Consider the following 23,094-nt stretch of genomic DNA (forward strand, 5'->3'; position numbering starts at 1 on the left):
ATCTATAAAGCTATCAAGGGACATTTCCTACGTATTTGTATGTTGTAAGGGTGTAGTCACATAAGGCTCAGAATTAAATAAATTGGCAATAAAAATGTTAAAAAAAAAGTGCTTTGACTATAAATTATATGCTTTGAATTAAAAACTACAAAACAAAGTCGGCAGCCCACGCTGGAACTTTCGTAGTATAACTGAACCGTAGAAGCTTTATAGTGCTACGAAAATATTCTGTAGATGACTACGTTTTTCGTAGCAATGTTCTGTATTTTACTGTGTCGAAGAAAAACGCTACCAAATTGACCGTGACATTACCTAATGGTAACTATTGAATGGTAAACATGAAATATATGAATGTAAATTCTCAATAAACCTACAATCCATCTATTGCGTCCCAAGATCTCACTATAACAACCAATATTTTTCAATTAAATGCATAAAATATTTTCCCAAACGTAGCAGGCTATTGTTCCCACCCCACCCCGGATGTAAATGAAGAATTTCATTTGAACATAAAGAAAAACGTTTCTCGTGAAATGCCAATTTCAGTGGAATGACTAAAATAAGTATTAATTTTTCATGTACCTGTCTGTCTTATCAACAGTATTGGCAGTCGGCTTCCGTCAGAGTAGGGATCCGAACATATTCGCCGATAAAATATTATCGATATTTTTTCGCCACTAGTTTTAGCACGTGGCTTTGCCTGTGTGGATGTGATCTGCCTCAGAGAGTCCTATGATTAAAAAAAAGCCTTAAATTCCTAATTTTAAATAAGATTTGTTCTCTCTAAAGTTTATCTTCTTATTCATTCCTTTGAGTTTGTAAATTCTCGGGTTTTATAAATTCTCCGAGGTTCATTCTACCTACTATATGTACTCGTAATGTAAGTTTTTCAAAATCATTTACCCTAATAATTTAACAGACAGTGTTTTTCATCTGCGTTATTTTTAATATTTTATTCAATTATGAAATTCAGGTTTACTTATATCCGACACATGCCGAATAAATACATGGGTAATATGAATTCATTGAAAAACTGGCATAAAATAATAACTGTTAATATGAATGAAATTTTAATAACAGTTGTGAATAAATAAATGGGATGTTTCATCATTTGTTGTTTTTCTAGAGAAAGACTGTTCTTTTTATTCGTTTGATATTTTATCTATTGTTCAGAGCTAGTATAATTTATTTTACTTAATCATCAGCATCATTTCAGTAACAGGACATCCATTGTTGAACAAGCCTCCCCCGATTATTTCATTTTTTTGTTGAAGTATCAAGTAAATTTATACAGGTAAATAGTATATTTCGTTAACTAGATAGGTTAGAATCTGTTCAGAAGCCATCTTATCTATTATATTATACACTACTACTTTTTTATCACCGGAAAATTTTTAACAGGTTATGTAGAAATGTGTGAAAATTATAAAGTAAAAAAAAAAAAATTAAATTTTTATAAAGTTAATTTTTTTATTAAATTTTCTTTAGTCCCTATTTTACGCGTCACAGCTGGGCCACTCCGCTGCTCGTTCATTCAGTAGAGTAGTCGTACGCGCTCGCACATTGATCTGTCTGTCTCGCTCACGCCTTGACCACGCTTCCAGTGTTATTATTACTAATTTAGACCATTATAATGCAACATTTCAAGTAATTTTGAGTTCTAATAAGTGTTTCATTACACTTACGTACTTCTTTACGTGGTATTCTGACTGTTAACACTAATTGTAAGTTAATAATACAATGAAATACCTACCTACTGTGAATACGTTACGAATACACACCAATGTGTCGTTACGAGGCTACTACGACTTTATAAGAAATATGTAATTCAAAGATCTGCCAAAACAGCGGCTTTCAGTGTTATCATCACAGAATAATAATAATGTATTACTTAGCTACCTATCTTAGGCTATTTTTATTGCAACATTTCAAGTAGGTAATTAGAATTGTAATTGAACGCAGGGCAAAGGACGAAAACAGTAATTTAGTAATTACGTAATACGTCACGTTGTATTTCTGTGAGTTTTTAACACTAGTTAATAATAATACCTACTGTGTAACTCCAATTGAGATCGCGCGTCGTTCGTAGTTCGTGAATTTAAGATCCGCCATAACAGCTGAGTGGTGCGAACAGTTTTAGATGGTGGTTTTAGTAGGCGCTTAGGTAAAATAATAAAAATAATTCAACTTTCCCTTCATACTTACCCGGGCTTAGGATCGGCCTTAGGACCGGCAAAATTCAATGCTTTGATAAGCACCCTGCATCGTGCTGAAGTGTGGCTGTCCCGGTACAGTCGTAAAACTGCACTACACAATTTCTCCGGCCAAGAATAATAATGCACGTATCATTAACACGTATTCACGTGAGGTGAATTGGTAAGACAACGTAATAATTGCACGACACTATTGACTTGATTGATACAATGTTAACAAGACACTTCACGACCGATAAAGAGCTCGCGCGCGCGCAACTGACCGACCGCGGCCGGCGGCCGGAAGAGCGAGAGGGCGGCGCGGGCCGCGGCCCCGCGCCGCCCTCTCGCTCGTGGCTCGCGGGTGATAATGGCCGCACAACAAACGTACACCGCCGCCTTTAGGAAGCGTCGGGCCGGCAACGTCGCATCTCTCTCCATAGTAACGGGCGGCCTTGCGTTGAGCGTAAATAGTGCTAGTGACGCGTGTGTCCAAATATTACCAATTTTGGGATGAAATTTTGAGTAGCTTTATTTAACTTTTTTTTTTGCAAATAGGATCAGTATCAATAACTCATTACCCAGATTTTTTTTTCCGGTGATAAAAATGTAGTGGTGTAGAACTTAAAATGAAAATTGATGACAAAGAATCCAGAAATTAGTTTTGAGTCTACATTCAAAGGATTCGATACTTGTACAACACATCACTACCGCAACTTACTCGCTTACAAGTCATTTCCTTGTCATTTACATTTCACAAAGAAATCTTTGAAATAATATCTAAATATGGGTTATTCGATGTGTCGACGATGTGGGAGACGTGGGCTAGATTGCGATCGATTGAAGTTTCTATATCGTTTGTTGAACAATATTCGTAAATGTGAAAAAATCTGGCAGCGGAGATGGAAATTACAACTGGCGGCATCTTAATTTGCCATTTGAGTAATCAAAGGAATAGCGCCATAAATAAAAAAAAAAGTTTTTTTATAGCTTTCTTACAGATATCAGGTGATCCGCCTGCTCGTTTGCCTCTTGTTACATAAAAAAAGTCGTGGGACCTCCACCTACAAGGTGGACCGACGACATCGTAAAGGTAGCAGGGAAGCGCTGGACGCAGGCCAGCGGCCTGCGACTTGTCGATTCGTAGCGACCAATCGATCAACATGGAAAGCATTGGGGGAGGCCTATGTTCAGCAGTGGACGTCCTATGGCTGAAATGATGATGATGATGATGATGACATAAAAAAAGAAGATGCCTCAAACCCCCCTCTATAATTAGACGCTGTTGCTATTATTATATTTATTCCACCTTTTTTTTTCTTGAAACTTGAAGGCAAGATTATACATATAAGCACGGACGACGACATACTTACATATAATGCTTTGTAGCTTTTATAACACTGTGGCGGCTTTTGTAGCTGTAACAGCTGCTATATTTTGTAACAAAAAGATAATAGCTTAATTATAAACTCAACAAGTGTAACCTACAGAAAGCACAACTATTGCGGACAATACTTGCCCATTTCAGTGTAAAAAATACCGACAAATGCTCTGAGAATTGCTGAGTCGCTGATAACTAACTATTGACAAATTGAGAGTGATCAGCAATATCGCTCAACTACCCAGCGAGTTGCTCAAATTGTTATTTCCTAAATAGAGATGAGTATCGATTCTGTAAGTGACGATACTTATTATCATCCAAACGATCGTGGCCGATACTGGAGCGGTATCCGAGCCATAAATTTGTTGTTATTCAAATTCGAACTATTGTGAATGTGAGCATAAATAATACATTAATACACGAACAGTATTATGACGTACATTCCGGTATCTTGCGGGACCTTATTATTTATTAGTTGCTGCAGTCTTTTGTTTTGTGAAGTTATCCTTGTAGTGGGTTTTAAAATGTTACTTGATGGATTACCAACTTTATTTATAAACTGGGCTTCACTCACGTGGATTTCAATTTGCTAGAAAGGAACTTGTATACAGTTGGAAATGGGTACAGTTCCAGGAACGTCCTATTACGGGTATTGCTCCCAAAACGTGATTAAGTTAGATGAATCCAAGTATATCCCACACGGTTGACACAGACGCAAATGCATCAACGCCACTCACACAGAGTTAGCATCTACAGTGAACACACGCACACATTGCTGGCTGAGGGGAAAATTGCGATACAATGCACACAGACCGCGTGGACACGTGTAGCGGGTAGGCTCTACCAGCACGATGCGTTTGCCAGGTATATTAAATAGAGCACATTTTAAAACAGACGGTTTTTGATATTGGTATATGTCTTATTAAGTACTATGCTATTGGCGTAGGTTTATAAACTAGAATTTAAAAAGTTCAAATTAAGGGTGTGTTGCACCACCTATCTTTAACCGTAAATATTAAAATAATCGGTATTGTTGTATGGAAATCGACAGATTTTTGACGTTTGTTATTGTTAAACTAAGATGGTGCATCCCATCCTAAGTATCCAGTTTAAGCTTAGCTATTATACTCGTAAATCCACCAACTGTTAAATAAGATTTTAATTCTTACCTTGTTGTCCCTTAAAAGAGTGTTAAACATAAAATAAAAAAAATGTCGTAAATTTGTATTTTATGTTTATTTTAGCTTTACTAAAACATATTCGTACAACGCTTTACACAGAAAATACGCCAGATTTTAAAAATGTCCATCAAAGCTCATTCATAGTAGGTACGACTTACAAAAGTTAAACATAAACCATGTTTAGAAACTAGATAAGATAATGCTCGTAATGTGTTTGTTGTAAAACAACCTGTGATTCAAGATGTACTTTCTAAAATTGTGTTAACAGTCACAAAATCGCGCCGCGTCGCGAGCCCGCGTAAGTCCCAGCCCGGTTGCAGCGCCCCCATCCGAGTTTCACTTGACCCACATCGCGCGGGAAAACTCACAGATTATCGAATGTGCGAGAGTTGGACGCGCCCTTAATAATGCACGACGTTACCGCGTTACTTTTAACGATTTGACGACGCAGCGGTAACGGTAATTGTTATTGAATACCGATAATGGTTTCATGAATTACTTTATCAAACTTTTTGTCAAAATCTTTGGATGTAGAATAAAAAGTGAAGAGCATGTAACGAGTAGTTAATGTATTTTAAACTACCTCGTCTTATTTTGGTTGGAAATGACTTGATTATGTCTAACATAATCTTGATTGAATTGATTATGTATTACTTAAATTAAAATATCTATGATTTTATCATTGATGTCATAATTTTGACATAATTCTAGCTGACAGATTCATAAATTAAGCTGGCGTATTGTGAATGAATACCGTGAAAAACGCTGGACAATATCTCAGACAGCTGGTGATTCGTCCCTGTGTGTCGTCGTCGTGAAGCGTCCCTTTCAAGATGCTATTGGTAAATTAATTCTTGTCAACAAAATATTATCTCTTTTTCTTCCCTATACGTGTCAAGCTCACCCATGTGTCATGTGTATGACAATATGTGTGTAGTAGGATGTCGATTGTAATATTATTTATTTTTGTTTCAGACTCATGTCATGCGCTGATCTCATACGCTATGTTACCCGACACACGTAAGTAACAAACATTATTTATTAATTTATACGACGTCTATTCAAAAGTTTCTTTAATTTAAAATTTAAAGTTTAACCGTAAAAACGTGAGAATAAAATGATGGAACTGACTTAAAACTAACAATTTTCTACTTAACTCATCGTTCTCTTAAGTTGTCCGTAGTTAAAGCTTTTATTAAAGTATTCAGCAACAATTTCAAAAAATATATTTCAGTTACGATTATCTACTTTTATAAATCTAACTTCTTGCATGATAACCGGCAACTTTCTCATCAAAATTAAAGCAAAATTGAAGTGAATAGGTAACTTCTTCAGCCTTTGAGCTTCAAGCTCTCCTGCACTTTGAATTAGCCTTCCTTTATAATATTCTTATCGATATTAATCTAGACTAGACTCCTATTTATCTAGACCGCCTTTTGTAAATACGAAGACACGCAAGTGCTGCAGTTCATTTGAATTTTCCTTGTTAAGAAATAAAATAGGTATTCATTGTACTCGGTTATGACAAGGCTAGGTTATAAAAGTTTTTCTAAAGTTAAATAATAAATGGAAATTGCGTTTTGGAATCGTGAATGCTGAATTGCTTTTTTCATCTTCCGAGTTTTTAAGCAATAAAATGCGCTTAAAAAAAAAATAGAGTTGCGTGCAATTCCGACAGTGTTTTGTTTTGTTTTGTTTTGGTAGTGTATTCGAGCTGTCAAAATATTAGTGTTATTATGGGACCATTATTTATTGGTGTAGCCATCTCAATGTTGGACATATCTCATGTATCCCTCTGGTGCGGATGTTTATCGACCATAAACCGAGGCATTAACTGGCACACGTTAACGTGATGAAAATGCACTTGCCGGCGATCAACGATCGGGCAGTTATTGGATAGTCCATTCAGTTGGCCTCGTGACGTGGAGATTAAGTTAAGTAATGATTTTTGAAACAATATCGTAGAAGGTAGATAGAAATCTATGGAAAGCGAAGCCATTTTGAAGTAACGATTACGTTTTATCTGCAATCGCTATGTGCGATTTATGACTTTGGATGAATCTCATACAGTTGGTTACATGCTTAGAGGTAGCTGACATAGACCCAAAGAAAAAAGTATTAAAAATAAAAAGTAAAAAGGTCTACAGGACTGAATTAAATGCTTACATACAATTAGGTACGAGCACAAAATGAATGACAAAATCCGCAACGAACTCGTCCGCATATCAAAACCAGAAAACACTGCATCAGTACTACAAAGCAGCTCATTGTTTTACATTCACCCGTCAGCGAGTGACAGCGGCGACCGCAGAAATTAAATATTCCCAATGTTGCGGACAAACGGGCACCTCAGACAATTAGCGAAGTTGCCGGCATCGATTAACCGCAGAATAATTTATTCATCGGCATCCATCATCTGAGAGGCGCTGCTATTTGTCCCCCGGGGTGGATCCGACCAGACTCGCCGAAAACGATTAAGCGAGCTAGAGCGCAGTTGGTTGGGTTAGACCCGGACTTTATGTTTTGATACGGAAATTAAACTAAAACTGCCGCAAGATTAGCAGCGGGTTGCTTGGAAGAAATTTAGGCAGTTGAGGGGTAAGTGTACTCATGTAATTTGATTAACATTTCGTTATGATGAATTATTTTATGAGACCGTGACTAAACTTTCTTAGACACTTGACATAATTTTATGTGTTAATCAATGCTACGTTCAAGTCCTATCGTAATATAATAGTCGCTAAAACTCGCAGTTTTCAATTTCTTAGATTGCGTGAAGAACGGTTGTCAATTTAAACTAAGCCAAGATATTAAGGTACACAAACTCTCTGTCTAGTTTATGTCTCTTGAGATTCACCTGTCTAACAATGCTTGTCCTAATAAAAACATCTTTATTAACTGACTTCTCAACTAAATTACAATGTAAGTAAGCCATTAACTTGTAAATATGTTTATAATCCGTCGTCTTAACCTTTTACTAACATAAACACCAACAGCGTGTTCAAATATTCCACGCCAACAGAGCTCGCTCCGACTTTGATTACAAACTATGCAAAATGTATACAACATACACGAGTTTCGAACTAACCTGTCAGGTGGAATTGTATACAAGAGTAACAGTAAAAATATGTGTGTACATGGGGACTATTCGGTTTGGCGGCGCGTGCAATGTGGATTGAAAGTGCGAAGAAAGATCTTACAGGAAGCTGTTACCATTATTTATTTTTAAAGGATTATGCAGTCATTAATTAGCTTATTTATTATGTAAAGTTTATCATAGTTAACATTAGCATCAATATATAATAGGGTATTGGCCACCACCAATCAATTGACGTGACGTCACTATTTTGTCAACTGAATTAAACTATTTTTTCATTTACAATGCGAACAAAAATCTTAATTTACAGGTAATTCAAAATTGATTAAGTTTTTAAGACCAGAATGAAAAAAAGCCTTTAAAAATGTTGTGCTTTAGAATTATTGGGGAGTGGTGGCAAATACCCAATTGTAAAAGAGTTACCGCGTGCTTTCCATTCCCAATGTCAAGGAATTCCATAAAATGCCATGAATATCAATCATGTTAACCTTCGAGTTAAAATAAGCGCAGCTTAACGCTCTTTTGGCATAGGTTCGAGTCGTTAAATATTATCTTTTAAAATAACATGCACACAGAAGGAAATTTTTATGAGCTGTGCAAACAACTAATGAGGACTAAAATGTTTGCGAGTTCACGGCCGGGCGCGTCGCGGCGCGGGCGTTTTGGCGAAAGCCCGAATTGGCTGATTGCAGCGGTAAAAGTCGCTCGAAATATTTCTAAGTAAACTGTTTATTATGGCGTGGCAAGGTGATCAATCACGCGTTTCGGTGAGGTTATTTCGCGTAGAAATGTTTGCGGAACTTTTTATGTTTTGTTTATAAACTGGTGAGTGACTGTGTTTGTTTTGGAAACTCTTTTTACTTCCCTGCAGAAATAGGGGTAATGTTGTTATTAATATTGCAGAAATAACACAAATACCACACACCACATTGAGGTTACATGAAAGGACGAATGAAAGTGATAGTTAAAATCTTTAATCTTTTTACGTGCATACAATAGTTTATTGTCAAAATACCACTATCTTCAGGTTCTGAAAGGTACCTATACCATAAGGCCGCCTAAATAACGCTATTCCAAATACAATACAACGATTTTTAAACATTAGATGTGGAATTAAACTACATAGGTAACGCCGAATAAAAGTACTTTCTCACACTTCTTCAGTCTTTTCACAAATAAGTAAGTTCGTAAGTTAAATACAAGTTCATTCATGCCGCTGCCTTTTAAAGCTATCTTTTCCTTGTCTAAAGGAGGCTGTACTCAAATGAAGAGGGGGCACAAAGCCCGGGAAATGTGCGACAATGGCTGTACAAAGCGCAACCTCTTATAGATCGGCGATAGTGTTCGACCGAGATTGTATTTTTTCAATGGTTAAAGTCGGATGCACTGAAAAGGCATTACGTTTTAATAGGCTTATAATGTGTGGGTAGGATTACGTGAATGTTTGAAAATTCTAGTGAACAATATTTTAGCTGGAATTTGGCGCTGAAAATTTAATTAGCAGTGATAAAGCTTTGACCAATTTCTATTTTTCATCAAAACAATAGTATACATTAACATTCAGAGAATGTGCATAGGTTGTTTAGATATTTAGATTGAATAAACAATGATTACCGCTGTGCGTCATAATATCTATGAATATTTTTTTACTTTAGTAAGTAATTTATGCGCATTATTAGGTAATTGAAAGGAAAGATAGCTCTTACGTGCGGCTTCGCTCGTTACAAAAAGTGTTTAGTCAAAACGATAACATAGGTATTCCGATTCCTAAATAAATGACGCGTCCTTTTAATTAACTTTACATATTGCGTGAAAAAGCTAAAACAAACCAACAGAGAGAGCTAATTTTGATGAATATTAATATAAATTCATCAAAACCAAATACAAATACAGGATGTATTGAATATAATCCGATTCTAAATCCATTCCATTTTAAAACTCAGAGCTCTTCACATACAGGGTGGGTGTTACCAGACAAAATTAATGGTCGTTCGTCTGTTTAGCAACAAAATACAAAGACACCGTAAGTGGTGGAACACCGTGATAGTAGAGGCAGCGGACTGCGACAAGATTAATGAAAACAACATGAAGAACGCGAAAAAGCAGAAAAGTAATCAAAATCGTGTTAGAAAAAATAGGAGGAAAAAACTGCATTGATGTATCAAAGAAGGAAGGCAGTATGACAGTGTTTACTTTGTTGAAAGTACAAGTAAAGTAGTAACTGCTAATTTATTTGACGGTCATACGGCTTTCATTGCATATTAAGTTTATAGAAAATCTCATAGTGCTCATCTATTGAAAGCTTTTATTATATTAAAATGCTGTGTGTACGTGATTTAATACAACTTAAGCTCTAGTCTACTCGTAGTACGAGTAACATTAAATTGTCGGAGTCGATGTATGTCAAGCCGTACGTTTTCGGTCTTCGTGACTCCTTCAAAGACGAGTGGAATAAAGAGTAGGTATGAATGAGCGTGTGCTGTGGTGAAAGGTACTGGAAGTTCGGAACTATGTAAAATAGATAATTAATATACCTATTATACTAGATTGGGTTGCACCATCTTATATTGAACTTTAACAAACGTCAAAAATCTGTCAAACTTCATACCTACAAAAAACACCGGTTATAGTTAGGTGGTGCAACTCAGCCTTAGATAGATTAAATGTGCTGTACCTACCTACTAAAAATTTAATTACTAAAAACTATTTATTTGGGACCAAGCCTAGACTTATTAAATTATCAAAGTTTCAAATCTACAGCATACAGAGGAGTTAACCGGATTGTAGATACTTTTGTATATTAGATTTACGTTAAGTGTCTTAGCGCAATTTACATAATGCACCACACGAAACGACGAAGTTTAAAGGTAAAATGATATTCGATTCCCGAGAAATACGTAATAAAGTGATTTTCTTGGAAACCGATCTCGCAGAGCGGTACATATGCAAACGTGAGTTTTGTTGGAAATCATAACATTTGATTAAATGTACTTCCAAGAAACGTAATGCATTGTTAAACGAATCTCCGTGTATTTATAAGGATAAGATACGCTTTATTCCTGAGTTTTATTAAAGTATTTTCTGTATAAATTCTCTGTTGAAACCATCACAGTATTATGAGAGTGGGCGATGTTTCAATATAATAATGCTTCTTGTAGTTGCAATATTGCGTATAATTATCATCTCTAAAGACCACTCCACGTAATCGTATGTTGTACTTACGATATAATGTTAAAGCTCATATTCATTTTACGGGCTTATGATTAGTTGGAGCACTCGTTCCTTCTTTTGTGAGTCAACATTGTAAAGGTTTAATTTATTGAACCCTTATAACTGCGAATACGTTCTAGAAAGCTCTATGAATAAGATTTACTGGCATATGTATCAAAAAGGCGAATTGATTAAAAATATGTTAGAAAGCTGTAAGTTTGAGTACCAGAGTGTGCATACTTATAAATATCTTGTCAGTTAGCGTCCTCTTACAGTGTGGACGGCAAGCTATAATTTTTATGACCTCCGTCCCCTTACAGGCACAGATGTCACATCTGTGGCACAAACATAAGTACATAAACTCACAAATATGCAATTTACGAGCCTCCCGGAACACAGTGATAATTAAAACAAATTACCAATTAGGAGCCCCAGCTTATGAACAGTAGGGCAGTGGAGCTGAAAATGCCAGTATATTTATAGGTTTGTTTTCCATATCTCGACGCGTTCCCTCCCCATCTCTGAGATTATTTATTAATCTGTGCTAGCGACGTATGCGGCGTGCCTTGGATGTCACTCGATACAGATTTAACGTAACGATGTCATGATGTCAATGAAATTTTCGAGTGTTTTGAGAATAGTGGCTTAAGTTTTTATAAATATTTTGGTGTTTATGTATATGATTGCTTAGAATTGCTTATTTAGAAATAAAAATGATTGCAACATTTTTCATTTAAACTAAATGAGAAATGATGGCCAAACATGGCTTGACGGTGAAATAGTGGTAGTTTTTCTACTAAGTCTGTTTCCAGTGTTCATAAAAAAGTAGAATAAGTTCTCCTGAAATGTCCAAGCTCTAACTACATAAGTAGTATAGTTTGAGGAAATGGTGTTTGAAACTGGACTGGATTACAAATGTTTGCCAATAAATGTTTAACGCAGAGTAACTCCTTTGAAGTAATGTTTCCAACTGAAATAGTTTTTATGAGACAATTATTCGTATATCACGACATAACTTTGTATTCGTCTGCCCAAAAAGCTCGGGTCTCTGATTACCCGCATTTCGTGACTTCCCAACTATTTGTTGAGCGAGTGCAGCCGCGCGCGCAAGCTAACTTGCGTTGTTAGGATAGTTTCACACATGCCAAAAATGCCGGGCGCTCGGTCTTAAGCCGCGCTCACATGCGAGGCACGTCCGCGAGTAATGTTTACGGAGTGCAGGTGTGTCGCCGCCCTTAGGCTGCGGCCTGATCACGTGGGCATTTTTAAAAAGCCGTAAAAATTGTGAGATACGGACGCTGGTGGCGTTGCACTTTATAAATTCAAGGATATGTGAGCGTTTAGACGGCGAATTTCGTGTGTTACAGTGTTATTATATGAGACAGGAGTTAAAGTTTACAGACGGACATCTTAAATGTGAATATGAATTTTAAATGTTGAGAGAATGAGGAAAGGAGTAATATTCTAAGCGGTTATATTTGTTTGATGTCACATACCTCTCTTCTACTTTTACCTACTAACTGTGAAACTATTCATAATATACTATACTAGTATCCTTTTATTTATATCAGTTGCGTTGCGTTACTTGTCCTTATCGCCCTGTTATGCCAAATAAGAAATAGGACTAATAAAGCCAAGTTAGATCAAACTTTTTTAGTAAAACCACAACCATCTTTCTCACTCTAACTACAAAGGACTCTATTCTCTGGACCCAAGGGATATGTTCTCTTTCCACCAAAAACGTTTTCCCAAGGGATATGTAAAGTCTACGCCGCAGTTCAAACCGCTCCCCGCCACGCTCGAGTGAGGCCACGGCCGTACGTGCACTGCAACAAGCCTCATGTATATTTAAACTGATGTGTGCTGCTTTGAAAATCTCATGGAATCTTTTAGGGCCGTGCTGTGCGATGCGGACAAGTACGGTTTTGTTTTACGGTTGGCACAGTGCAGGGTTTTGTTGAAATTAAGATTAAGTTTGTGTTGCTCTAGAACTCATCTAGTCCAATGCATTGAGAGCTTTGCAACTATGAAGTTATTGTGCGGTTCTAACATGTCATAGCGAAAAAGGTTACATTTAGTGAGATTAATAACATCCGTATTCACAAACGATGCTTGCTTAAGTGAAGCAGCAAATCGAACGAACAGCGTTGAATAGAGCTATGTGATTGGTTCGTGTATGTCCACGCGCACTGTGAGACCTCATAGTAATGTTTGTGAATACGGGCGTTAATCGTTAAAATCATTTTCAGGAATCGTGAAAAACATCTGCTTGATCAAATAGCGCTAATTATAAAGGTAACAGGCACTATAACAATCGTGACAGAAAACAATTTCTTAGAAGCTGTAGTGTAATACATAGTTGTAAAACCTAGTCCTCATCCTTGACCTTCGTACGTATTATAACTTCAAAAGGCAATACAAATATTATTTTTTTTCATCAAAATAATTTACTAGGTCAGCTTAGGGCTTGCTTTCAGTCCAAGTGAAATACGATCGTCTGTCCTATTTATATCCTCAAAGCACGTTTCATTATAATTCTAACGGCTCTGCCCAGCGCTATTCTCTCGGAATAATTTAATAAACAGTATCAAACGTTAATTTGGAGCATTCCGTTATTATAGTGTGCTTATTAAAGTGCCTAATTTAAGACAAACCCTTTGTTGCCCTTTGTGCGAAGATTGCCCGAGTGTTATGAACTTAGAATAGGGGCGAGTCTATTGTTGATCAGTTAACTTGTACTTAACTTGCAGTTTGGGAGGTAAGTAAGAATTAGCAAGCGTATTTTGATGTCTGTTTGTTAAGTTAGCTTTGATAGTGTTTTATAGAGTTAACCCTTTTGATTTGGAGGCCCTGGGCTGATTCCCAGGTGTGCTGCAAAATACAGAAAGCACTTTGGCGTAATTGAGAATGTTACTAGGTATTCAAAATCACTTGAAACCTATGTTACAGTTAAGCTTTTACATTTAAAAATACATTAGTTTTTATTTCATTCAAAAATACCCAGTAGTTATGATTTTATGGGCATTCAAAGTTCGCTAAAATATTGAGTCCCGCCGACGGTCACGTGACCCCGCGTGACGTACATTCACAGTGTCCGCTCACTAGAAAACGGATATAAACATAATGAAATATTTTTTTTTGTAAATACAAACTTATTATACATATTAACACCCAGACCCATCACAGAAATTAAAATTGAAGCAAACCCAAACTTGATGCGATTGTGTCGTTTTATTGCGAATTACCTTCCAGCTCCATCATCAGACCCTGATTACTATATAAAATTAAAATACTCATCAATACAAAACGAACGAGCCCAAACTCGATGCATTTAAGTCGTTTTATTATAGAGTTCCTATGGCCACCTTCCAGCTCCATCATCAGATCAGCTCCATGTCATCATAATATTGCATGGTCATCCAAATCACATGTGTTTGCGAAATTTCAGCTTAATCGGTTGTCTGGAAGTGGGTCTTAATTCAGCTTGCAAGATTCCACCCATACAAATATGAGTCAGTCACTGTAATATGACGTCACGCGCATAAAATGGCGGGCCGGCCGCCGCCCGCACTTTTCAAATTCAATATCTTGGAAACTAATTGACGTATCGAAACAATTCTTTCACGTGTATTTTTTATTTTTAATAGAGAATACAGAAAGCTAAAAAACAACATTAGTGAACATTCTTCATTTCCTATCCAGTTCGGCCATTTCAGAATTGATTTTCGGTACTCAAATCGTGTTTGTGCTTTTGAAGCAAAAACAAAAAATAATACACATGCTAATGTTTGATACTAAGGCACACTAAAAGAAAAATATTTAAATTGTGACAACCATTGCTATCTACCAAAGTTTGAAAGTAACAAATGAGGCTGAGTTGGACCACCTAACTTTAACTATGACGATAACCGGTGCTTTTTGTATGGAGTTTGACAGATTTTTGACGTTTGTCAAAGTTAAAGTAAGATGGTGCAACCCAGCCTAAGAGTAGAGTTACCCTCAGTAAAGAACTTGTAGCATAAATTCTAGTTGGGGGAAAAGACACTGGTTTAGGTGACGTAACAGACATCTACAAAATCTTTACCGATTTAATTCAGCAACTAAAATTCTTTGTAATACCTATAGTGAAATGAAACACTCTTGTAGGTTGTTCTAACTTGTATTTCAGCACCACTGATTTACACAATTCCGACATTATGACGTCATCTTAATAGTACCTCTTGCTTTGAACGCTCAAATCGAACTGACTGTCCAGCGGCATGCCAGCGATAAGGTAACTTCCCCTTCCATCAGTGAAAGTCAACCGGTTCAAAACGACTTATCGACGGCATGCTCCGGAACTAGTCAAATGCAATACTTATTTCATAATTAGCTGTTTTCTTAATTTTTAAAATACTAATATGTATTCAATAAAAATCTAAAATAATTAAATTAAATAATAAATATGAAATAATTGGATTTAATACAAAATAAATTCTAAAATCATTCTAATGTCTGCAAAATGCCTAGGAAGTAATCAAATAAAGTATTTTAATTTAATAATGGGTTTTTGGGTTCTTCTAAAATACAATACAAATACTAAAATTGTTGCAATAACTATTTAAAAGTAACCAATAATCGTATAAAATACAATATGAATTCTAAAATCATTACATTCGGCCATCCGACACCGTGATGCCTCCCGGCATTCACGTCTAATAAGGATTTATTCTAAAATCATTAATATTACTTTTCAAACAATATTACAATATGAAGCATATATAGTAGAATGATAAACAATTCTATGACAACTTGTTAACAAGTGTTTTAACATTAATAATGCATTTCAGAAACTATATTCTTCATATTAAACCAGTAACAAATGTTAAGAAAGGGAGAAAAATCTTGTAGGCACTTATACACACTATACATTTTCACCTAATCTATATTATTCGTAATGACTTATTTTATAACCAATAACGGATATTTGCATGAAATTCAGATATTAATCGTTTTACTTTATAATTTTCTCAAAACTACCATATCGAATATATTGGAAACTACTCTTTTTAAATCCAAATTTTTATTTCACATAAATACACGTCCATTAGATGTTAGTACATAATCAATTTAATTACAGTGTATCTTGCCATGACTGCCATGTGAAAGTTATTAAGTTTATAAGAACATGTCAAAACGTTAATATTATATCCAATTATATCCATTTGTAACCGTAATCTGGCAAATAATGAATTGTGGTCACGATTTATGATTAACACTAAAGGTACTTTCGTCAGAATTAGGTATGTATTTCTAAGGCCTTAACATAATTTTCTTCTTTACAAATTTTCCAAGTGTTTGAAACCAATACAATTACAGTGTCCTTATATTATGTGTTTCTGAATGTCTGTGATGCTCGATTTCATCACGATAAGCGCAACATATTTGCCATCTAGCTGTACGTGGGACCACTAAAAATAATTTGATATCAACCTTACTGTATCTGCTATTTGAAGAGATTACGATGTTTGGATGGGTTGTCGTCAGATTCTATGACTAAATTTTGGTATTTGGACTATTCGCGGAACTCTTCTTTTTTTTTTTAACGTGGTTCTTAAGGCAGCATAACCAGTAGAAACTTTTAAGTCTTAAAAGATATACCTTTTTTTTTAGCACACACACCACAGCTAGTGTCTCTAACTCATAGAAGTTGTCTTTCATTGAAGATGTCTTTCCTCAGGGGTCGCCTGTCTGTGGGTCGACTAAAGTAAGTGACTGCTACAGAACTTTGAAGACTTTTCTCTTTATCATCAAGATCTGACTTAAATATGATTTAGAGTCCTGAATAATATTGATAATCATAGCATTGGATCAAGTTAGTCATCTATGGTTTTCTGAACCCTTTTCCCTTTTGTAATGAGATAAGTGGTAATGGTGGTATTTGCACATTATTTTTCATCCTGACATCAAAGACTGCACGTGTACGTCCTATCTCAGTCAGATTTATAGCAATACAATCGCGATAATTTCACAAAAGAGTATAAAGCTTATCTAACTAACCAGAACTTGTCGGAACTAAGTCCGGGCTTAGTCATAATATCAGCTCTATCGAGAGTATCCATAGCTGAGGGGTCTTTTACAATTCGATTTACATGACATATTGGACATGCTCCAAAAAGCATTGAAGTAGCTATTAAAATATTTGCTTTAAGTGTTATTGGACTAGGCGACAAATTACCAAAAACGATTTCACCTTTGCCGTTGTGAATTAAAAAGGCTCTTAAACACCCGGTACTTGGCCCCCTGTTTAATTTACATACATAACATACAAAACAAATAACTGTGACAAACAAAATTCCACGCGGAAGAACCCTCGGCGGAAAGCTATTCGCATTATAAAATATCACTTGAAAATATAGAACCGCCTAAGGCGGGAATCGAACCCACGGCCTTAAGCTCGCCAGGTGTCAAGTTATTTTCAAATTTTAAATCGAAAGGCAACTGTAAACGCCAGAAACTATCCTCTGTAAAACTAGAAATTTATGTTAACTGGTATTTACTTGTGTCCGTCATTTTCGTGGCTCTCGAAAATATTCTGACCAGGAATTTTATAGAATGTCAGTATTCAAAACCGTGAGAAATTGCAGTTGCGTGAAGTTTTGACCAATAGACGTGTTGACACCGCCAGTCAATTGACGTACTTTTAAAAACTGTTAAATCAAACTCTCATAGATTTCGTATGGCACGACAAGCAAGTGACGTCGCTATTTTGTGAATTTAATCAAACTACTTTTCTTAATTACAATCCGACCAAAAATGGTAATTTACAGGTCATTTCAGATTAATTAAGCTTTCAAGATTAGAATGTCTTTAATAAATTGTAATATCGAATCAATATCGGTGTCAAATCGTCCATTGTCAGTGAAGTCTGCTATACATCATCAATCACTAACACTTCTATAACGGCGTCAATCTCATCAACATTTTTGTTTATATTAGCTCTATAGAGGTATGACTGATGATTGACCACAACTTTTACAATTGGAATTGATATTGAAATGATCCGCCAAACTATACTTAGTTTCAGCATCGGTTTTGCGTCAACAAGTGCACTCACTACCAACACTTAAAAGGATTTTTCATTTACCAAAACAGTCTCATTGTCATAAAAATAATTACGTAAACTGTTCATCCTTTCAAGTAGCAGGATTCAAAATTTCCTCTAACAGACGTCCGTAGTTCCTTTAGCTAAGCCAATTAACTTTTGCAATGTCTAAGTCAAAGACAAAATTCTCTTACTTGCATTAGCTATTATAATAGCGCTCACAAAATTGTCAAAAATAAAAGACTACTAAAAGAAAAACTTTAAACTTCTGCTCATTATGGAACCTTGACGTTTCATATTCGAAATATATTTTTGAAGTGGAATTATAGATCTATAGACAAGATATTGTACTTGGCAAAAGAACCTACCGAAAGTCCGAACCGAGGACAATTTTAAAATAAACGAATCATTAATTAATTCACTTTACTTGTGTAAAAATATTTTAAAAAAATATTTTTATTTTTGCACATTTACTTTAACGTTAATTTAAACGTTATAATCGAATACTTTATTATTACCTTTAATTATTACTATTAAAGATTTACTACATAAGCTAATATTCCCATTTTACTGTAGGTATGCGTAATATTTCATAATGTGTGCGCAATAAATAAAAACTACCAATAAAAAAATAGGCACTTTTCTTCACTAGAGTCTACCAGACATTTTACGAACCTCATGTGGCACTGCTCTTTCAGTAGAGCTGGAAGAAGATGAGCTCCTTCGCGTATTTTTCTTCAACCTTGGCCCCATAGAAGACGATCGTGGTGGCGCCTTCTTACTGGACGACGACGACAACTTCGTTCGCTTAGCACGCTTATTTCATCGTCAGCTGACGGGTGTCCCTGGCGGTATACGAGCTCCATCTTCAGTAGTCGTTGTACTCAACTGTGAAATAAAGTACTCGACGAAATAAACTGTGTCTGACCAGCATCAACTCAACATCATAATATGGAAGCTATGTTCATGTTATATTAAGCAAAAGTTTGATTCATGTCTTTTCCAAAAATCTAAATCTCAAAAAATAAATCTAAAAATCTTTTGTTTCACAAATAATATTATGCTCCCTGAGCAAAGTGTAGTAAAATACCATTGTGACATGTTTCTATTATACTTATGCATCACAAATAAAGATTTTGTATTTATATTTGTATTTTATTCAGTACGACCTACACACACAACTCATGTGATAATTGGACGGCTTCCTTGTTATGTCAGCAATAGAAAAGGCTTTTTATTCTAGAGACATCCTAAACAATGGGGCCCTTAAGGCGCATCTAGCCTGATAAACTGGAGGCACGTCTAGCCTCGTCATACTAAGTCATAGTCATAGTCCAAGGCACATCTAGCCTATTAAACTGGAGGCGCGTCTAGCCTCGTTATATTTAGTCATATTCAAAAGCGCATCTATCCTGATAAACTGGAGGAGTGTCTAGCCTCATACTAAGTCATAGTCATGGTCACAGTCATAGTTATAGTCAAAGCCAAAAGTCAAAATATCTTTATTCGTTTAGACTAATTAATAGTACTTACAAATGGTCGAATATTTTGTTCTTAAGGAGCCTCTACATCTCATACTTAGTCATAGTCTAAGGCGCATCTAGCCTAATAAACTGGAGGAGCATCTAGCCTCGATATACTAAGTCAGTCACAGTCATAGTCATGGTCATGGTCATAGTCATAGTCATAGTCTAAGGCGCATCTAGCCTTGTTATACTTAGTCGTAATCAAAGGCGCATCTAGCCTTGTTATACTTAGTCATAGTCAAAGGCGCATCTAGCCTTATAAACTGGAGGCGCGTCTAGCCTCGATATACTAAGTCAGTCACAGTCATAGTCATGGTCATAGTCATAGTCATAGTCAAAGGCGCATCTAGCCTTGTTATACTTAGTCATAGTCAAGGCGCATCTAGCCTCGTTATACTTAAGTCATAGTCACAGGCGCATCTAGCCTCGTTATACTTAGTCGTAGTCAAAGGCGCATCTAGCCTTGTAATACTTAGTCATAGTCAAAGGCGCATCTAGCCTTGTTATACTTAGTCATAGTCAAAGGCGCATCTAGCCTTATAAACTGGAGGCGCGTCTAGCCTCGATATACTAAGTCAGTCACAGTCATAGTCATAGTCATAGTCAAAGGCGCATCTAGCCTTGTTTTACTTAGTCATAGTCAAAGGCGCATCTAGCCTTGTTATACTTAAGTCATAGTCACAGGCGCATCTAGCCTTGTTATACTTAGTCATAGTCAAAGTCATAGTCAAAGTCATAGTCATAGTCTAAGGCGCATCTAGCCTATCAAACTGGAGGCGCGTCTAGCCTCGTACGGAGTCATAGTCAAAGGCGCATCTAGCCTTGTAATACTTAGTCATAGTCAAAGGCGCATCTAGCCTTGTTATACTTAGTATAGTCAAAGGCGCATCTAGCCTTGTTATACTAAGTCTTAGTCATGGTCAAAGTCATAGTCATAGTCTAAGGCGCATCTAGCCTATCAAACTGGAGGCGCGTCTAGCCTCGTTGTACTGAGTCATAGTCAAAGGCGCATCTAGCCTTGTTATACTTAGTCATAGTCAAAGGCGCATCTAGCCTTGATATACTTAGTCATAGTCAAAAGCGCATCCAGCCTGATAAACTAGAGGTGCGTCTAACATCGTTATACTAAGTCTTAGTCATGGTCATAGTCATGGTCATAGTCATAGTCTTAGTCATAGTCTAAGGCGCATCTAGCCTGATAAACTGGAGGCGCGTCTAGCCTCGTTTTAAAAATAACTATTTCATGCATTAATCGAAATATTCATACGTTTTTCTACTTGAACTTTTAAAATCAATTACTTTTTAACCAAATAAATAAAAACGTACCTTTTGAGCTGTAGATCACGTACCACTTCTGAGTTGAAATGAAACACTCTTGTAGGTTGTTCTAACTTGTATTTCAGCACCACTGATTTACACAATTCCGACATTATGACGTCATCTTAATAGTACCTCTTGCTTTGAACGCTCAAATCGAACTGACTGTCCAGCGGCATGCCAGCGATAAGGTAACTTCCCCTTCCATCAGTGAAAGTCAACCGGTTCAAAACGACTTATCGACGGCATGCTCCGGAACTAGTCAAATGCAATACTTATTTCATAATTAGCTGTTTTCTTAATTTTTAAAATACTAATATGTATTCAATAAAAATCTAAAATAATTAAATTAAATAATAAATATGAAATAATTGGATTTAATACAAAATAAATTCTAAAATCATTCTAATGTCTGCAAAATGCCTAGGAAGTAATCAAATAAAGTATTTTAATTTAATAATGGGTTTTTGGGTTCTTCTAAAATACAATACAAATACTAAAATTGTTGCAATAACTATTTAAAAGTAACCAATAATCGTATAAAATACAATATGAATTCTAAAATCATTACAATAGTAGGTACGAGAGGGGACCGTAAGATATCCTACGTCACTTGATACTAAGATAAGCTCCATGGCCAACCATAGTATGCAAACAGTATATTAACTGCTCAAAGCGGTTAACTTAACTCGCGTGTCTATTACAGAGTTCACGGTGGGTTAAGCCCAACATCTTTCAGTGTATGCGGGCGCAGCTTTGAAGGCTAGCCTATCTGACAGACGTGCTCGCTCAGGCTAGGTTCTAGGAATAGCGGCCCTAAGGGCTATTCATGTGTGACGTTTCTCTGATATGCAAACTAGACGGTTACTAATTATACACAGGAGTGACGTCAGATCTTCATGTACAGATGACGGTAAATGAAGTTTAACACTGCAATTTCTTTTGTAGGGTGCATCGTTGAACAGTGAACCGGCCTTTTTTCTAAATGCTCTAATTAGCTGGAAAATGAAGCTAGAAATGTCATTATGGTCTTATCAGTCAGGTAATTTAATAAGGTTTCTAATTTTTAGGCTTAAAATTAGCCTCAGCAATAAAAAGGTAACTTAAATTAGGTTTTAAAAAAAAATGAAATTTGGCTCACTGTGTACTACGGGTAGTTTTCACTGAACCACCCATATTTCAACAGTGAACCATAAAGTTAATTACGAGTAAAAATTATGATTTTGGAAAATAAACAACATAATTTTAAATAATCAGCTTTTATTTTTACAACACAAAAATCAAATGGAAATAAAAATGATTATTTCAACAAACAGTCTTCATAAAAAATCACAGAATCCAAAAATAACAACGAAACTCACACAAAACCCAAATGAAAAGAAAAATGCTTCTTTTAACAAAAATAACTAAACATTGTCTAATAAAGCCTTCAAGTAATCAATAATCAACCTTTTTGGTGGTAAACAAACAGTCTTCATTTAAAAAATCACAGAAAACAAAAATAACACAAGACACAATTGAAAAGAAAAATCCTTCTTTAAACAAAAATAACTGAAAATTGCCTCTTAAAGCCTTTAGGTAATTAATCAACCGTTTGGTGGTTAAATAAAAAAACAGTCAACCGGTTCACTGTGTACTTTGAAAACCTGGTTCACTGTTCAAAACATACACTATTCAACTTATGAGTTCACAAACAATAAGAAGTACGCGGAATGGTCATCACGGAATGTGCTCATTATACAGATAAAACTACAATAATTTTGATACCAAATAGATTTCGTACTTAATATAAATAGCAAAATATACAAAAATCGTAAAGCATAACTAAAAAAACTATCTTTTGTCGTCGAGAAACAAAGAATTCGCAGCCACACTTCACACCTTAGCCACAGTCGCCGGCGCACTACGGGAGAGGGTAAGGGCATCCACGAGACACGTAGTGACTCGTTCGGTGGAACTGGCAACGTCATACTTTTTGAAATATGGCGGTGGTTCAGCGTATCTGGTTGGTTCACTGTTCGACTACCCACCCTACTTAGTTGTATAGGGGCGAATTTTTAAAAAAATGTAGAATATTCAGATGTGCTGTCGTCTCTGTATCTCATA

At 35.9% G+C, this 23,094-nt stretch overlaps 1 long non-coding RNA gene across 1 annotated transcript in view; it reads left to right on the forward strand.

Moving 5' to 3' along the window:
* LOC135071626 (uncharacterized) overlaps window positions 1-23,094 on the forward strand; it is a 118,654-nt gene that overhangs the window by 29,850 nt on the left and 65,710 nt on the right. Inside the window, exon 2 of the long non-coding RNA XR_010257304.1 lies at window positions 5,730-5,774. This is a non-coding gene — a long non-coding RNA (uncharacterized LOC135071626). The remainder of the gene's footprint in view (window positions 1-5,729; window positions 5,775-23,094) is intronic.

The sequence above is a fragment of the Ostrinia nubilalis genome, chromosome 5 (genome assembly GCF_963855985.1).
Source record: "Ostrinia nubilalis chromosome 5, ilOstNubi1.1, whole genome shotgun sequence".
NCBI lineage: Eukaryota > Metazoa > Arthropoda > Insecta > Lepidoptera > Crambidae > Ostrinia > Ostrinia nubilalis.